This window comes from Vulpes vulpes, chromosome 12 (genome assembly GCF_048418805.1).
Source record: "Vulpes vulpes isolate BD-2025 chromosome 12, VulVul3, whole genome shotgun sequence".
Lineage (NCBI taxonomy): Eukaryota > Metazoa > Chordata > Mammalia > Carnivora > Canidae > Vulpes > Vulpes vulpes.
The window spans coordinates 80630526-80648340 of NC_132791.1; the positions used below are offsets into that span (position 1 = coordinate 80630526).

The window sequence follows — 17815 nt, forward strand, 5'->3', positions numbered from 1 at the left end:
ATAGGACAGTACTTCTGTGGCCTAAGAAACTAAGAGGCATGTCTTCTGGTCTAATTTGAAAAAAATCCAGGGAAAGGAACTCATTGGTCTGGCATGGGTTATGTGCTCACATCTTGGACTAATCACTGTGCCATAAAAAAAAAAACATAATTATGGCATCTTGAGTCAAATCCTCATTCCTGGGGCCAGGGTCTATTACCAGAAGAAGAGAGAAAAGACATAGAATGGACAACAATAGTAAGCCATTTTTTAACGTGATTGATACTAATTTATAGCAGAATCTTTCCATATGTCCTCAATTATTTTGGCAGCTGAAAAAGGTGTGTGGGAGGGTAGAGAAAAGAAAGAAGAAAACAATGACTATTTCTTCTACCACAAATTTCCACATCAGACTGGCTATGAAATTAAAAGTCAGTAATAAATGTTGGTTGCAACAGACAGAACCCAAACTCTAACTTAAGCAAAAAATAGAATTTTTGGAAGGCTCACATAACTGCAGGATGTAGAGTAATTCAGCTGGCCATAGACTCAAATACTACCTAAGGCCACCCCTCTCATCCCTTCCCTTGGCTTCACTGGATCACACTGTGCTCAGAGACCAACTTTCTTTACAGAGCAGGGAACAATAGAATGTGAAGCCACCTGCTTCCTATTCCCCAACTTCATCACATATGAGGAAATGCCTTTTTGTCCTTCATCTCTAGCTTGAACAATTATAGGAAAATTTCTGATGCTCCGATTTAGTCACATGCCTGACTCTGTGACCAATCACGCATGATCAGGAGAAAAGTCATCTAGGGTTGGAGCCATTTGATTTCATAACTGTTATGAAAGAGGAAATGAATTATTCAAGAACATAGAATAATCAAAAGAATCACATGGCTAGGAAGGGAGAATGAGCAATTTCCATAAGAAGGAGTTGTACTTCATGTAAAATGAGGATAGTAGACAGAGAAACCATGGTCTTCATTTTAGGGAACATGAAGGTGGGATTAGCTTTTTACCAGAAGTAGGGGAAATCACAGGTAGAAGCCTGCAAAATTTATCATACCCACAAAAAAGAAAGGCATAAATTTCCCTTCAATCTCTTCAATCTTTCTGTAAAGATACAGGAAACAACAGCAACAAGCCAAACAGGTCATCAGATATAAGTCCCTCTATGGACTTTCATAAACCACTAAGTTCAACTTCATTATTTTTCAGGTGAGGCAGTTAAAGCCCACAGAGAAGTGATTCATGGAAAGCCACTCTTTGGTGGTAGGTACCATGGTTTCTAGTCCAATACTCTATTATGCCTCTTACAAGAGCTCCATTCAAACATGGTTAATACAAATATCACCAAGATTCTGGACAACTATTGACCACACTTCTTTATTTAAAGGGCTGCTACAATTTTGAAAGATTTTTCTTTGTTCACACAAGTTTTTCCATCAGGAGCCAATAAATAAAGTTTAAAATATTGGAGACTAGGAGTGAACATAAAGTTCAAAATTTATATTCAGGAAATCAAGTTTTAAACACAATGTACTATACATTGACTTAATTACTTAAATGGCAATTTAATTACTTAACTGTAATCTGTCTCAAAACTATTGACTCATGTATTTTACACTCTTTGTGTACATCCTCCTAGAGCTGTAAGGAAGTTTGGCAAAAAAGAAAAAGAAGAGTGAGGACCATATCTACATTCATACAGGAAAAATGAAAAATCAGTTAGCATATAAAGTGCCACCAGAAAAAGTTAACTTGATCTTACTCTCTTATGGAGGCAATAAAACAAATTCACCTAAGTTCAATCTTCATGCTTTTGGAATTAATTATGTGTATAATTGGCCTCTCCCTCATCTGTCAGAATATTAAAATGACTTAAAAACTCAAACAGAATTACTAAAATATTTTAGGAATTCACTTCAGAGCTTAGATGGTGAAAGTTGTCTTTCTACATGTCAGTTTATAAAATTGAAATGAAAAATAAAATCCAACAGACCTTGGTGTCCTTTACATTGAGTTTTTCCATAATTTTGCACCTTCTCTGGAGTTTGAATAAGCCTGGAGGAGAGATAAATATTCATTAAAACTATTGAATCAAAAGAGACAAGGGAGTCAAGTAAAAGAAGATAAAAGGCATGAAAACTGAGCCTCGTGTCATGTCAACATGACACAGGATCAAGACGATGAGAAGAGAAAAGAAGGAAATGACAGAAAGGTAGAAGGAAGTGAGAGAATGAGGTCTTGGAATCCAAGTGAAGAGATATTTCAATGTGGATGAAGTGATCAACTATGTCAAATGATGAAGTAAGATGAAAATGGATCTTGTACTTGGTAATGTGGAGGCTGAAGGAGGATTTGATAAGAACCAATACATTGCAATGCTATCTATAAAAGATTAATTGGAGGGAGTTCAGGATGAAATGGGAGAAGACATGTGACCATCCATCAAAAATTGAGAAGCAGAGAAGTGGTGAGGGAGCTGCAGGAACATATATGGTTACATGAAGTTTTTCTGCCTTTCTATTAAGCTAAGTGCTAGCAGAGCATGTTTTTATGCTGATGGGATGATTTAGTAAAGAAGAAGAACTTAATAAAGCAGGAGGAAAGAGAGAGAATTACAGATGAATAACCTTGACTAGGCATAAAGAAAGGGAGTGTCCTTAGAAGCAAAGACAGCTCATCTGAAGTGTTCCATGTACACTTCAAAAGAATGTATTCTGCAGTTGTAGGATAGAATGTTCTGAATATGTGTTAGATTCCTCTGGTCTAATGTCTTATTCAGAGCTACTGTTTCCTTGTTGATTGTTTTAATGATATATCTATAATGTAAGTAGGCTGTTCAAGTCCCCTACTATTATTGTATTACTACTGATTACTTCATTTATGTTTATTATTAGTTGCTTTATATATTTGAGTGCTCCTTACTTGAGTGCATAAATATCACCTTCATGTTGCTCGTTCCCTTTCTGATCATGCAGTGTTCTTCTTTGTCTCTTGTTAAGATGTTAAACCACACTAATTGTAGGAACTCAAGGAATTAGTCCCCTCTAATTTTCAAAGCCAAATGTTATGGGGCGTTGCATTGCAGGTTCCCAGTGCCTGGGGTTATTGGTAGGAGGCCTGTTTCTTCTATGTCCAGAACATCCCTCCTTCCTAAAGACAGTTGTGTGGTTCCAGTTAGCTCTACACTAGGTCTCTGCCTTTCCTACCATCTTCAGTGTAGTCTCTTCTCTACATTCAGCTGTGGAGAGTCTGTTTTGGCAGTCTTTGGGCCATTTTCTGGGTTATTACCGATGACCCGGTTGTATCCATGAGAAAAGGTGCACTTAGCATCTTCCTACTCCATCACCGTCCCTCAAAATCTAAATGTGCCTTTCTTGAAACATACTCATATATTTTGTGAACAGGCAAGTGAATGATGGTGGGGGGAAAAAACATGTAATTCACTGGCCAGATTCTAATTACTATTATTCCTATTATATTTTCCGTGTCTATCACTAAGATGGATATTTCATATCTTGTTCTCTCTTTAGTTGCTCATCACTTTTTTCCAACTTTTCATTCTCAGCTGGTAAGTTTTCCTCTTACTGAGAAAATATGAGCAATCTGAAAAGCAATTCCACATACTTTCATTACCAGATCTACCAACCTACTTGCTCTCTCCATCTGTTCTTCTATTCCACCTGCTACTTTAGATGAACCATCTTTGCTTCTAAGGACACTCCCTTTCTTTATGCCTAGTCAAGGTTATTCATCTGTAATTCTCTCTCTTTCCTCCTGCTTTATAAATTTCTTCTTCTTTACTAAATCATCCCATCAGCATAAAAACATGCTCTGCTAGCACTTTGCTCAATAGAAAGGCAGGAAAACTTCATGTAATCATATATGTTCCTGCAGCTCCCTCACCACTTCTCTGCTGCTCTTGATAGCTCAACTTTTGATGGGTGCTCACATGTCTTCTCCTCCCATTTCATCCTGAACTCCCTTCAATTAATCTTTTATAGATATTATTGCAATGTATTAGTTCTAAAACAGATCATATGTTAGGCCACAAAACAAATCTCAATAAATATAAAAAGTTGAAACTCATATCATGCATCTTTTTGACTACAGCACTATGAAACAGGAAAAATCTGGAAAGATTTTTAAATAACATGCTACTAAACAATGAATGGGTCAACCTAGATATCCAAAAGGAAATTAAAAAAAAAAAGCCAATGAGACAAATGAAAATAAAAACACAATGGATCAAAATCTTTTGGATGCAACAAAAATGGTTCTAAGAAGGAAGTTTGTAGGAATACATGCCTACATAACCTTACACCTAAAGAAGCTAGAAGAAGAACAAGCAAACCCCAAAACCAATACAAGGAAGGAAACAATAATGATGAGAGCAGAAATAAATGAAATAGACATTAAAAAACCAATAGAACAGATCAATGAAACCAAGAGCTGCTTCTTTGAAAAAAAAAAAAAAAAAAAGGATAAACCTATAGTCATACTCATTAAAAAAGGAAAGAGAACTGAAAGAAAATAAAAAATCAAAGATAAATAATAACCAACATTACAGAAACACAAAGGATAAGAGAATATTATGAAAAATTATATACCAATAAATAGGGCAGCCTAGAAGAAAGGTATAAATTCTTAGAAACAAATAACTTCCCCAAACTGAATCAGGGAGAACTAGAACATGTGAATAGGTTGTTTACCAGCAATGAAACAGAATCAGTGAACAAAATCTCCCAACAAACAAATGTCCCAGGCCAGATGACTTCATAGGTGAATTCTAGCAAGAATTTATTTTTATTTTTTTAATAAGAATTTAAAGAAGAGTTTATACCTATTCTTCTCAAACCACTCCAAGAAATAGAAGAGAAAGGAAAGCTTCTAAATTTATTCTATTATGAGGCCAGTATTATCCTGATACCAAAACTAGATAAAGGCACTAAAAAAAAAAGAGAGAAAAAGAGAGAGAGAGAGAACTACTGGGCAGTATCTCTGATGAACTCAGATTCAAAACTTCAAAAAAATATTAGCAAACTTAATCCAACAATACATTAAAAATATCCTTCACCACTATCAAATGGGATTTATTCCTGAGATGCAGGAGTGGTTCAATATTGGCAAATTAATCAATATGATACATACATCAACAAGAGAAAATGATGTCATACATTATATCATATCAATAGATGCAGAAAAAGCATCAGACCAAGTATAACATCCATTCATGATAAAACACTCAACAAAGTAAGTTTAGTCCCAGAAACATACATAATAAAGGCCATATATGAAAAAGCCACAGCTAATATCATCCTTAATGGTGAAAAACTAAGAGATTTTTCCTCTAAGGACAGGAGCAAGACAAGGATGTCCACTCTTACCACTTCTGTTTAACATAGTACTGAAAGTCCTACCCACAACAATCAGAGAAGAAAAAGAAATAAAAGGCATCCAAACTGGTAAGAACGGGGTAAAACTTTATTTGCAGATGACATGATACTATATATAGAACACTCAAAGGACTCTAACAAGATACTACTAGAACTAATAAATGAATTCAGTAAGGTTGCAGAATACAAAACAAATATACAAAAATCCAATGCATTTCCATACACTAATAATGAAGCAGTAGAAAGAGAAATTAAGAAAACAATCCCAATTACAAATGCACCAAAAGGAGTAAAATACCTAGGAAGAAACATAATCAAGGAGGTGAGAAACCTGTACTCTGAAAAATATAAAATATTGATGAAAGAAATTGGAGATAGCACAAACAAATGGAAAGAAATTCCATGCTCATGGGTTGGGAGAATAAACATTTTTAAAATGTCCATACCAGCCAAAAGAATCTACAGATTTAATGAATCCCTATCAAACCATTTTTCATAGAACTAGAACAAATAATCCTAAAATTTGTATGGAAACACAGATGACCCCAAATAGCAAAAGTGATCTAGAAAATAACAAAGCTAGAGGTATCACAATCCCAGATTTCAAGATATGCTACAAAGCTGGAATAATCAAAACAGTATGGTACTGGCTCAAAAACAAACATATAAATCAACGGGACAGAACAGAGAACCCAGAAATAAGCCCATGATTATATGGCCAATTGGCCTTCAACAAAGAAGGAAAGAATATGCAATGGAAACAAAGTATCTTCCGTTGGGAAAATGGGACAGCTACATGTAAAATTATGAAATTGGACCAATTCCTTATAGTTCAGTTGACATGCAGTAAACTCAAAATGGATTAAGGTGCTAAATGTGAATCCAAAACTATAAAAATCTTAGAAGGGAACACAGGCAGTTACCCCTTTGTCATCAGCCATAGCAATTTCTTTCTAGATATGTCTCCTGAGGCAGGGAAATAAAAATAAAAATAAACCATTGGAACTACATCAAAATAAAAACTTGTGTACAGCAAAGGAAGGCATCAACAAAACTGAAAGGCAACCTACAGAATGGGAGAAGATATTTGCAAATGGCATGTCCAATAAAGGGTTAGTATACAAAATATATAAAAAAACTGATACAACTCCACATCCAAAAAACAAATAACCCAACTTAAAAAGGGGCAGAAGACATGAATAGGTATTTCTCCAAAGAAGACTTTCAGATGGCCAATAGACACATGAAAAGATGCTCAACCACTCATCATCAGGGAAACACAAATCAAAACTACAATGAGATATCTCCTCACACCCATCAGAATGGCTAAAAGTAAAAACACAGGAAACAAGTGTTAGTGAGAATGTGGAAAAAAAGGAGCCCTCTTACACTGTTGGTGGGAATTCAAACTGGTGCAGCCACTCTGAAAAATAGTATGGAAGTTCCTCAAATTAAAAATAGAACCACCCTATGATCCAGTAATCACACTACTAGTTATTTACCCCCAAAACATGAAAACACTAATTCAAGGGGATATGTGTAGCCCTATTTTTATTGCAGCATTATTTAAGGTAGTCAACCTATGGAAGTAGCCCAAGTGCTCACTGACAGATGAATGGATAAAGAAGAATTGGTAAACTGGGACACCTGGGTAGCCCAGTGGTTGAGCATCTGCCTTTGATTCAGGTCATGATCCTGGGATCCGGGGATAGAGTCCTGTGTCAGGTTCACTGCAGGGAGCCCACTTCTCCCTCTGCTTCTGTCTCTGCCTCTCTCTCTGTGTCTCTTATAAATGAATAAAGTGTTTTTTTTTTTTAAAGAAGAATAGATAAAAATACACAACAGACTCTTATTCAGCCATAAAAAAAATGCAATCTTACCATTTGCAACAACATGGATGGATCTAGAGTATAATATTAAGTGAAATAAGTCAGAGAAAGATAATATGATTTCACTTGTATGTGGAATAAATCCAAAACAATCAAAGAAAAAAAGAGACAAACTAAAAACCAGACTAAACTATAGAGAATAAACTAATGTGCAGTCAGAGAGGAAGTGTGGTATGGGTGAAATAGATGAAGGAGATTAAGGGTATACATATCATGACAAGCACAAACTAGTATATAGAGTTGCTGAATTGTTATACTGTACACCTGAATTTAATATAAAACTGTGTTAACTATACTGAAGTTAATTTTTCCTAAAGTCACATTTAACTTAGGTTGAGGTTATACGGTGAAGGGAAAGAAGACAGAGCAGTTATAATTATGTTCACAGGAATTGTCATGATAGTAGACTAAGCAATGAAAGCTTAGTAAGGAAGGAAAGGGGGATATAAAGAGAGTTGGGGAGTAACAGATACTAAGGTTGTATAGAATGAGGAGTGGAGGACATCTGCAGAAGTAAGCTGGAAATACAGGAGATAGTGTTTGAAGAGCAGGATACTCAAGATTTAATCTATACAAAGTGAGGTTAATCACTGGTGGCAAAAGGAACATATGCAGGGAAATGGATGGCTGAGGTAAGATGAATACGAAGATGGTAGGATGAAAAGAGATCAAAGACTTGAGTCCTGGTTATTGAAAAGATTACCTACATGCTCGGGTAATGCTACACTACAGTAACAAATAATCCCAATATTTCAGTGGTATCAAACATATTACCCAATTTCTAATCACACAGTTGGATTAAAGCCTCTGCTGTCTCTACTGAGTGACTTAAAGAATCAGACAACTTTCCAATTTTGACTCTGTGTCTCAACATGTGGCATCTTTCATCACAGAAAGGATCTTCTCTTTACTGACAATGGAAAGTTGATAAAATGGAGATGACTTGTTGGCTCTTCAGTGCACCAGCTCAGAAATGATACTCATCATGTTATCTGCACCACGTGCATGGTAACATGTGGGATATTGAGGGAGCACTTCTGGCTGCCACACTGAGGACATGTCATTATTAGGAATTATCAAGAAACTAACATTTAAGAGACAGGTGGTAAACCAGGTGCTTCACTCTTCAGAGAAGAGAAGAAGTTGACCCGGAAGGTATGAATGTCAATGTATGAAACAAAGGAACTAGCAGGTAGTTGAGATTTTTGGCATAATGGCCAAGTTTCTGAGGGCCCCAGTGCTAGAAATTATCTCCCTGCTATCCTAACCTCTGTCGGAAATCTATGTATATGATGTCAAATATCCAGATATGGAATGAAATTCAATCATCTAGATCCTTCCTAAGGCAGTAAATTTGAAGCTATTAAAAAACGGACAGTGGATGAAGCTGATTAATACAGAGCTAACTGCGTTTTCCATGTGGATTACCAGATTTCAAGGAATAAAAATATGGGAACCATAAAATTTTACTGAACCTAATTTATTCTTTCCTCGATGATTTAGCAGGCACCTTTAGCTCCTAGAGTGACTTAGGGACAGAACTATGAACATTAATTATAATTCAACTACGGATGTGCAAGGCTATAACTCACATGGGCTCTCTGCATGCTGGGAGCACATGCAGCACAGCAAGAAGAGTAATGACCATGGGGAACAGAAGAGTCTAGAGTTGGGAAAACTAACCAGGTGTCATGACTTGTCAACAGTTGAAATCCTAAAGTTCAAGTAGATAATGGACCCTGGGTTTCAGTCAGAGCTGATACTTATATCCAGGAGGTACTACCCAGGGGGTGGGATAAGACCACAAATATATGCACTAACCATGCAGGCAGATAATGGATCTCCAGTCTAGTAGCTTAATTTATGTGGAGTATACAACTATTGGGTTTTCCAGTACACGGTCCATCAACCTGAGTGTGGGGTTTTCCAAGATAAGCTGCTACTTATTTTAAGGTCCAGGACAGGGCTCTGGTTCCAGGAAGAAATCGAAATGTAAACCAGGAAACTGACAAGTTAAGTAGAGGCTAAAGATTTTGGGTGTAGGGCCATATCAGGTACAAGAGGGCATGTGATTTCAGAACATAATCACCTGGTAAGGAGAGGGAATCCTATTTAGCTTCTTTAAAAAGCCATAAAAAGAGGGGTGCCCGGGTGGTTCCATCACCTAAACATCTGCCTCCAGCTTGGGTCATGATCTCAGGGTCCTGGGATCGAGCTCCATGTCAGCTCAGTGGGGACCCTCCTGGCTGAGTGGGGACCCTGCTTCTTCCTCTCCCCATTCCCCTCTGTGCATGCTCCCTTTCTTGCTATCTTTCAAATAAGTATATAAAATCTTTTTTTTAAAAAGGACAGGGAGGAAACCTTAGTGTATAATACTAAGTGACAGAAGCAAATCTGAAAAGGCTGCATACATACTGTATGATTCCACCTATATGACATCTTGGAAAAAGCAATATACGGAGACAAAAATATCAGTGCTTGGCAGGGACTGAATGAGGTAAGGATGACTAGGTAAGCACAGGGAACTTTTGGATGTGTGAAATTATTCTGTATGATACAAAAAAAGGTATATACATGTCATTATACATGTGTCCAAACCCATAGAACATATACCACCACCAATGAACCATAATGCAAACTATTGACTTCGGATGATTAGGCTACGTCAGTAAAGGCTCACCAGTTGTAACAAATCGACAACTGTGGGATATAAGGAAAATTTCTAAGAAATTTTGTTTCTTTTGAGAGAGAGCAGGTTGGGGTGAGGGCTGAGGAAGAGAAAAATCTTAAGTAGGCTTCATGCCCAGCATGGAGTCCAATGCAGGACTTGATCTCACAAACCTGAGACCAAGACCTGACCTGAAATCAAGAGTCAGATGCTTAACCAAGCCACTCCGGTGCCCCCATAGAGAAAATTTCTGTACCATCTTCTCAAATTTGCAATAGACCTAAAACTGCTCTAAGAAAATTAGGTATGTGTAAATAAATAAACAAACAAATAAATAAATAAAGGCTAGTCTACAGTCAACAATATATTGCACACTTAAAAAATTAAGAGGGTAGATCTCATATGAAGTGTCCTTACCACAATAAGATTCAAGCAAACAAACAATACAAAACAGGCTTAGTCAATAGACCATCTTCTTGAGACTCAAGAAGTGTTGGACAACACAGGAAACGACATGCAGAAATAAAATGTGAAGAAAAATTATTTACTCCATCCCAATGCCAGACAGGGGTGCTCTACCTAGATGCTTCAAGCTAGTATTCCCCACCCCTTTTATTTTGCAGGGTCTATACTTATGCTCCCTTATTTGGAAGTTAGGTCAAAATCCAGTTAAGAAAGGAATTTCTTTGTAATACAATTCAATTCACAGAAAAACAGTTAGAGAATATTTGTAGCTTAATATAGGATTTAAATTCTTATTGTCCTGTAGATGTTTTGCTTTCCTTTAATCTCATTCTCTACTCCCCAGGGATCTAAATCCCGGGCTATCTCTAAAACAAAAAACCAGATGGAATTGAAACTGGACCAAAGGACAGAGGACTGAAGAAAGTAGGTTGATGCCTGGGGTGCGATGGGAATAAGGAGGAAGAATAGAGTTTCAAAGACAGCTAGGTCTTTGGAAACTAAGAAGACAGTGGTGGGGGCGGGAAGGGAGGGAAAGAGGGACTTAGTTCACCTGAGAAGGCTTCCAGACAGACCAGTAGGAGACGACTGTGTAAGAAGCCTCAGAAATCTATTACAAAGGACCACCCAAGCAGGAGAGAGCTGGATGCCTGAGTACTCTAGAAAGTACTCTTAAGATGTCCACTGGAGGCAGAACAATGATCCACAGAGAAGCCTTGGCAATGCAGAAGGAATTAGGCATTTTCAAAAACATATGCCAGAGTTGGGAGAATTGCCAATGGTGTCCAAGTAATTTTTACCCAAGGGCTCCTATTTACACAAAAATAACTATTTAGAGTTATTTGTGTTTTAACTTTGTTTATTAAAATTAAAGTAAAAAAAACTTGAAACAGACTTTGCTTGAAATTCAATGTGCAAATCTCATCTATTTATAAATATAATACATTTATAAAAAGTCAACCAACTTTTGGAGGAAACTTTGATTAGTGTTGGATACACTCAAGTTATATAAACTTAGTTCCTCTTAAAATAACCAATCTCATTTAAAAACTTAATTAAATCCCCTTAAAAAATTTTAAGCTGCACTTATAAATTAAAATACCCTTCTTCATATGCCTGGGTTGAGTAAATTTATGATTTTAACAAACAAAATCTAACCAGGTTCTAAGAGAAGGTGTTCAAGGACTTGGATGGAGAAGTCAAATGCCTAGAACTAGCAGGTGCCAGTCTACATTTTGCAGCAGCTGGTACAGTTTAGGACAAGAATTTCTAATGCAAAAACACAATTCATATTTAGTTCTATTGGACACAGTCCAAGAACCTAAATACTGACACACCAAAGCAAACCAAAATTCTGTTGGTTTTCTGTTCTGTTCAAATCGTGCTCCTGAAAGGAGCACCACAGACAACCATTTTAAGTTTGAGCCCAAAGAGAATTCCTTCCAAATAAAACCCATATTTCCCTGGCATTCTGTAACTCCTAGGGGCAGAACTTTGTGTGCATCCTAGTGCCGCATCAGCTTCTCTATTTTTGTAGGAGACAACAATTCCCACAAGTTTTGTGACTCAAGTTCCCTGGGAGGTTTCTGTTGTTTGATTGCTAGATTAAAATAATTCTGAGCAGGAATCAACTCAAAATGAACATTTTCTCTTTCAAGGTCCAAAGTGAAATATGGGGTAGATGTCTCTACAATGTCTGCCATCTTCCCTAATGTCTGTTTTTGTGCTGTATTGGACAGATTTATCAGCGTCTGTTTGAAACCAAAGTCACGTCTATAATCGACAAATCTGTTTTAATTTCAGTAATTGACATGCTTTTGAAAATCATTGTGAGGAAAAACTAGTGATTTTGAGGATAAAGAAGTGAATTATTTTTAATTTGACAAAAAGAAATCCAGAATAATAAGGCAGATTTTAGTCAATTACATAATCATTTTTCTACATAACGCTATGTATGTCGATAGTTTAAAGCCAACACATAGGTTGACTTTAATTTCAAATATAATTGTTCCTGAATGTAAAACAATTTCCATGGGCACAAAGGAGGAAACTGCTGGCTAAAAAGAATAATTTTGAACAATTTGTACCAATTGGATTATTTTACAGTTTGTTGCCAATAAAGGTGTCATTATCTTTTCTCATGAGGGCTGATTAGTGGTCACAACCAGAAGGTGAGGTTGGGGGAAGGGACGAGGCAGGTATGAGAGCCAGAAGAAAGTCAGTTGAGCTTAGAACTGCTAGAAAAGATTTCTCAATGTATTTGTAGACTACACATTTCTCAAATAAGAAGTTTATCATGAGGATTACACTACCATGGGCTATGGCATATATAAGAGATTTTTCTTTGACTTAAGCATTTTCCACCCGACAAGGTTGTTTTATTCCCAGGCCAGTGGTGCCCTGCACCAGTGGGTCTCTTACCGAAGCAGATGCATGACTCAGAGAAGAATGATTGCTTCCTTTTAATTTATGGTTTAAAGAATGTTGTGGAGATCAAGCTCAAAAATTAATTTCAGATTGGTCCCAGAGGGATTGCTTTTAATGGTTCTGTTAATTCACTTTGAGAGAAACGCTATTAAAGTTGATGAAAATGGCAAAGACCCACTAGCCCATTTCTAATCTAGATTTTGTTTGCAACAGACCTCATCCTTCTAATTAGAGTTGTTAGAATCCACTTTAATTTTATTAATAATAATTAACATTTATAATACTTCAGTTTACAAAGCACTTTCTCATTATCAATTAAGTTTTTAAATCATCCCAGTAATCTATTAAAGTAGCGTATTAGTTTCCTATTGCTGCTGTAACAAATTACAATAAATGTAATAGTTTAGAACATAAATTTATTATACTTTTGGAGGTCAATGGTACAAAACAGGTCTTACTTGGCTATATGATATGTCAGGTATACTTCAACTAGAAATACAACTACACACACAAAAGAGTTGTTAGCAGGATTTCATTCCTTGTGGAGGATCTGGAGGAGAAACTATTTCGTTCCAAATTTTCAGGTTTCTGGAGGTTTCCTATGCACCTTGGCTCATGGTCCCTTCCATTTACAAATCCAGCAAGTAACATACAGACAAGTCTTCCTCACGCTGCATAATTCTGAACTACTTCTGTTATCACATCTCCTGACTCCCTCTTGAACTCATAGGGTCCATGTGATTATAATGCCAAGCCTCTAACTAATTCAGGAGATTCTCTCTTACTTCTAATTCATAACTTTGTTTCATCAGCAAAGGCCTTTTTGCCATGTGAGTTCACATACTCACAGGCTCTGGGATTAGGATGAGGCATCTTTGGGAGATCATAATTCTGCCTAGGAACATTTTAAATGTTTAACCATTAGTGATGGCAAAAGTAAGAAGAAAATCATTTCACAGATGAGGATAATAAGACCAAAGGATCCATAATCACTCAGTATGAGATACAACTACAATTTAAAATTGATGTTCAGATGTTAATCTACTGTTTGTTCAACTCCATTATGACATAATAAAGTACAAAGCAGAAGTTTCCATTAGGCATTTGTAGTGTACGTAAAATGACATGCTCAGCAATTTTTTAGATCATTTCCCAAAATTTTGCTTAGAGTTTTTTGTAAATAATATCCACCATACTTTCCACCTCCTTATTTAATAATAAGGAGGATAAAATCTAAAGGTGATGGCTCTGAAAGTACAGAAAAAATGCTGAAAGTTCTAAAGTACAAAAGCTCTGAAAAAATTTTCCTTAAAAAATGAAAAAAATACTTTCAGTTCTCTTAACATAATAGAAACTGCTCAAATGTCAACATTTTCACATACTATGGAATAACCACATAGTTCAGTAAGGAGGACAAATAAAACCATCCATAAAAAAAATCTATAGCCCACACCTAAAACATAACAAGGAATCAGAGTTGCCTCTGTAGGAGAACAAAGGGAACCATCAGAAAAATACTGAAAGACTAGAGCTACTTACTATGCTACTACCATGAGTCATAAAGTTATGTGTCTTGGATCCAGGAGACACAGGCAAAAGTATACGTTATGTTGTTAGCTGGTAGGAAGAGCAGAATCTCAGACCTCTCAGGATCTGGCAGTTTAAAGAATAAAGACAACAGTAAAATTAAGGATAAATCTAAATAAGCATTAAGTATGAACAAGGATAATATTACTGGGGTGCCCACCGGCTCTGTCGGTGAAACACGACTCTTGATCTCAGGGTGGTGAGTTCAAGCCCCGCACTGGGAATAGACGCTACTTAAAAAAACAACATCTTAAAAAAAAGAATATTACTAATAGGGGCTAATTTATAAGAGATATTTAAATACAAAGAAGAGTAGATAATAGATTGAATTACCAAAAAGAGATGTAGCAGTACTCACAATAAAGTATAAAACTTGCTTATTGAAAGATGGATTTTCACACCAGATTTTAAAAACCTATTCCATTTCAAAAGCTACACAATGATATGTACACATTGAAAAAAAAAAAAACAAAAAACAATAGTAGGAGTCTTAACCAAATAAAACTTGAATAATTTAATGTCAGACATTTAATATTTATTTATTTATTTTTTATTTTTTTATTTATGATAGTCACACATTGAGAGAGAGAGAGAGAGGCAGAGACACAGGTAGAGGGAGAAGCAGGCTCCATGCATCGGGAGCCCGACGTGGGATTCGATCCCGGGTCTCCAGGATCACGCCCTGGGCCAAAGGCAGGCGCTAAACCGCTGTGCCACCCAGGGATCCCCAGACATTTAATATTTAATAAATACATCAAAAAATATCCAGCACTCAAATGAATTAATGTTCCCTGAATTAGGGCACACAGCACTAGGTACACTATGTATTGCTTTAAGATTGTTAATCACAAATACAGGTGTCAAATTATTAACGCAGCTAATGAGGTATTAACTTTAACTCAGGCTCTTGCATCTGTTTCCTGGTTACTAGGAAATGCCATAAAATGCCTCCTTTATTCAGAAAAATAATCATTGTGGACATTTTCAAAATCTGAATCACTCTTCTGGGAAGATTCTGAATAAGCCTGTGCCCAAATGGAGCTTCCACATACATCTCGTAAAAGATTCATACATAGACACATAGAAATTTCAAAACACATTTTTAAAAGACTAATGAATGACTTCATTTACCTACACAGTCCCTTGTTCTACTTTGGTCCACATATGACAAATTTAATCATTCTAACCCTAGTGCCACTCTCATGTTACGAACCTAATTGTTGTCAGGATTTATTTTGTTTCTTTTATACTGAATCAGCGTTCCGGCTTAGAGGGCCAACATTCTAAGAAGCACAGGTTCTCTGTGTCATAGGTTATGGTTCCCACCGTCAAGCACCTGGAGGAGACCTTAATTCCTTAAGGAGATGGATCCACTTAAAATGTTTTCAGGGTACTGGGCTGGTTCAGTCTGTAGAATATCCAATTCTTGATCTCAGAGTTGAGAGTGAGCCCCACGATGGGTCATAGAGATAACTTTAAAGTAGAATCTTTAAAAAAATAAAATAAAATGTTCTCTGGGTACCTGGATAGCACAGTCAGTTAAGCATCTGACTCTTGATTTCCACTCAGGTCATGATCTTGGAGTTGTGAGATAGAGCCCCAAATCGGCTCCAGCTCAGCACAGTCTGGTTGAGTTTCTCTCTCCCTCTCCCTCTGTTTCTTCCACACTGCACACTCTCTTGATCTCTCTCTCTAAAATAAATAAATCAAAATAATAATTTTCTACACCAATGGCTCCAAGGTGGTGTCCTCTGACTAGGAGCATGGGCATCACCAGAGAACCAATTAGAAACACAAGTCCGTGGGCCCCAACTCAAATCTTCTGAATCAGAAACTCTGAGAGTGGGGCCCAGTAAGCTATGCTTTAACAAGACTTTTAGGTAAGTTTTATTACCTAAGGGCTCTTCGATTCTCTGAAGAAGTTCAAGATGGGCTCCCCAAATAACAAAATACACAATTAAGTAAGACAAAATGGCAGAATGCAGTACTGGATTCTCTGGCCTTTATTTCCCTTATTCAAACTCCTGCAATACTGAGATGAATCTTGCACTAGAATCTTTAGAAGTTTCAGGAAATAGAGAAGATAACTTCCATATTCCTAACATGATAAGCCCATTTACAGCATGTTACTCTTAATCAGTATAGTCATGGTGGGTCTGCATACTGACCTACCCGTGTTACATAGAACAGACAAACAAATAGGCTTTTCAGATGGCAAATTCTTTAACTCACAGGATCACTAAGAAGAGACCTAGCAAATGGTAAGACAGGAATTTAACATTCATTTCAAAGCTCAGGGTTAAGTATCTTCCACTAGCTCCATGAGTAAAAGAACAGATGAGCTGACATTTTTAGAGTACAATCAGAGTGAATACATTTGCTGTGTGTTATTTGGAGGATATGCCAAGAAGTTGGTTTGTTTAGGGTTCACGTTGACTTTAGGATTTGACAAATACAAGTGTCAGATACAAATATGCAGTTACTTGTCTTGAGCCATGAAGTTAAACTGAAACAATTAACATTCTATGTGAGCACATAAATTTGCCGAAGCAACCCAGAGGAACCCATCGCTCACCTTTAATCCTTTTTTAAGTCTTTGCGATAACAGAGGAGATCTCAAGCCAGGATTCTGTAGAAGTGTAAGGGATGGACACTGGTTCTGCCATAAAAAACAGCAGAACTGGTCCTTCAGCAGAATATCATCATTCATTATTATAACAATTCAGGCCAGAGAAAGAGGCAGGAGCCAAATTTTCTGAAATATCAAGAACTCTTTTATGTTCTGAGATATTTCAGTTGAATAGAAGGCACCAATGCTTGCAAATTTAACATAAACGTTCATATGTGTTACATTGTCACCAGTTCTTATGTCGCCACACTTAAGTTTGACAGTCCAAGAGAAAGTTAACCAAGATGGTAAAAATCTGTGATTCATGTCATATAAGGAATTGTTCAAGAAACTACTTTTAGAATGGAAAGGATAAAATTTAAAAGATGTTTCTACTACTGAAAGAGTCACTGGATAATTTCCTAAATGTTGAAGCCCATAAGTTGAAACTAGGACCACTGGGGGGAAAAATGTTAGGAGAAACTGATTAGAGATCTATTAAATTTTTTTTCTAGTAGTTTGAGCTATCCTAAATTAGAATGAGGATACTTTAGGAAGTGGTAAGTTGCCATTCCTGCAGTGTCCAAATAGAGGATAGATGATAATGTTGTCAGAATTTCTGCATTCTATGAAACAGAAAATATATTGGGTAAGAGCAGGAATCTGTGACCTCAGAAAAATGAACTATTATGTCCTTTAGTATTCCCATTTATAAATTGGAAGCGAAATAGTTACATCTCAGGGCTCTTAGGTTTAAAGAAATAGCATCAGGAAAAGGGTCACCACT

The 17815-nt window shown here is 36.6% G+C and overlaps 1 protein-coding gene across 1 annotated transcript in view; it reads right to left on the bottom strand.

Annotated features, from left to right (window-relative positions):
• Nucleotides 1-2007: 2007 nt before the first annotated feature.
• LOC140594628 (uncharacterized) overlaps nt 2008-17815 on the bottom strand; it is a 312713-nt gene continuing 296905 nt past the window's right edge. Inside the window, exon 5 of the mRNA XM_072729032.1 lies at nt 2008-2049. The gene's annotated coding sequence lies outside the window, so the exon portion shown is untranslated. The remainder of the gene's footprint in view (nt 2050-17815) is intronic.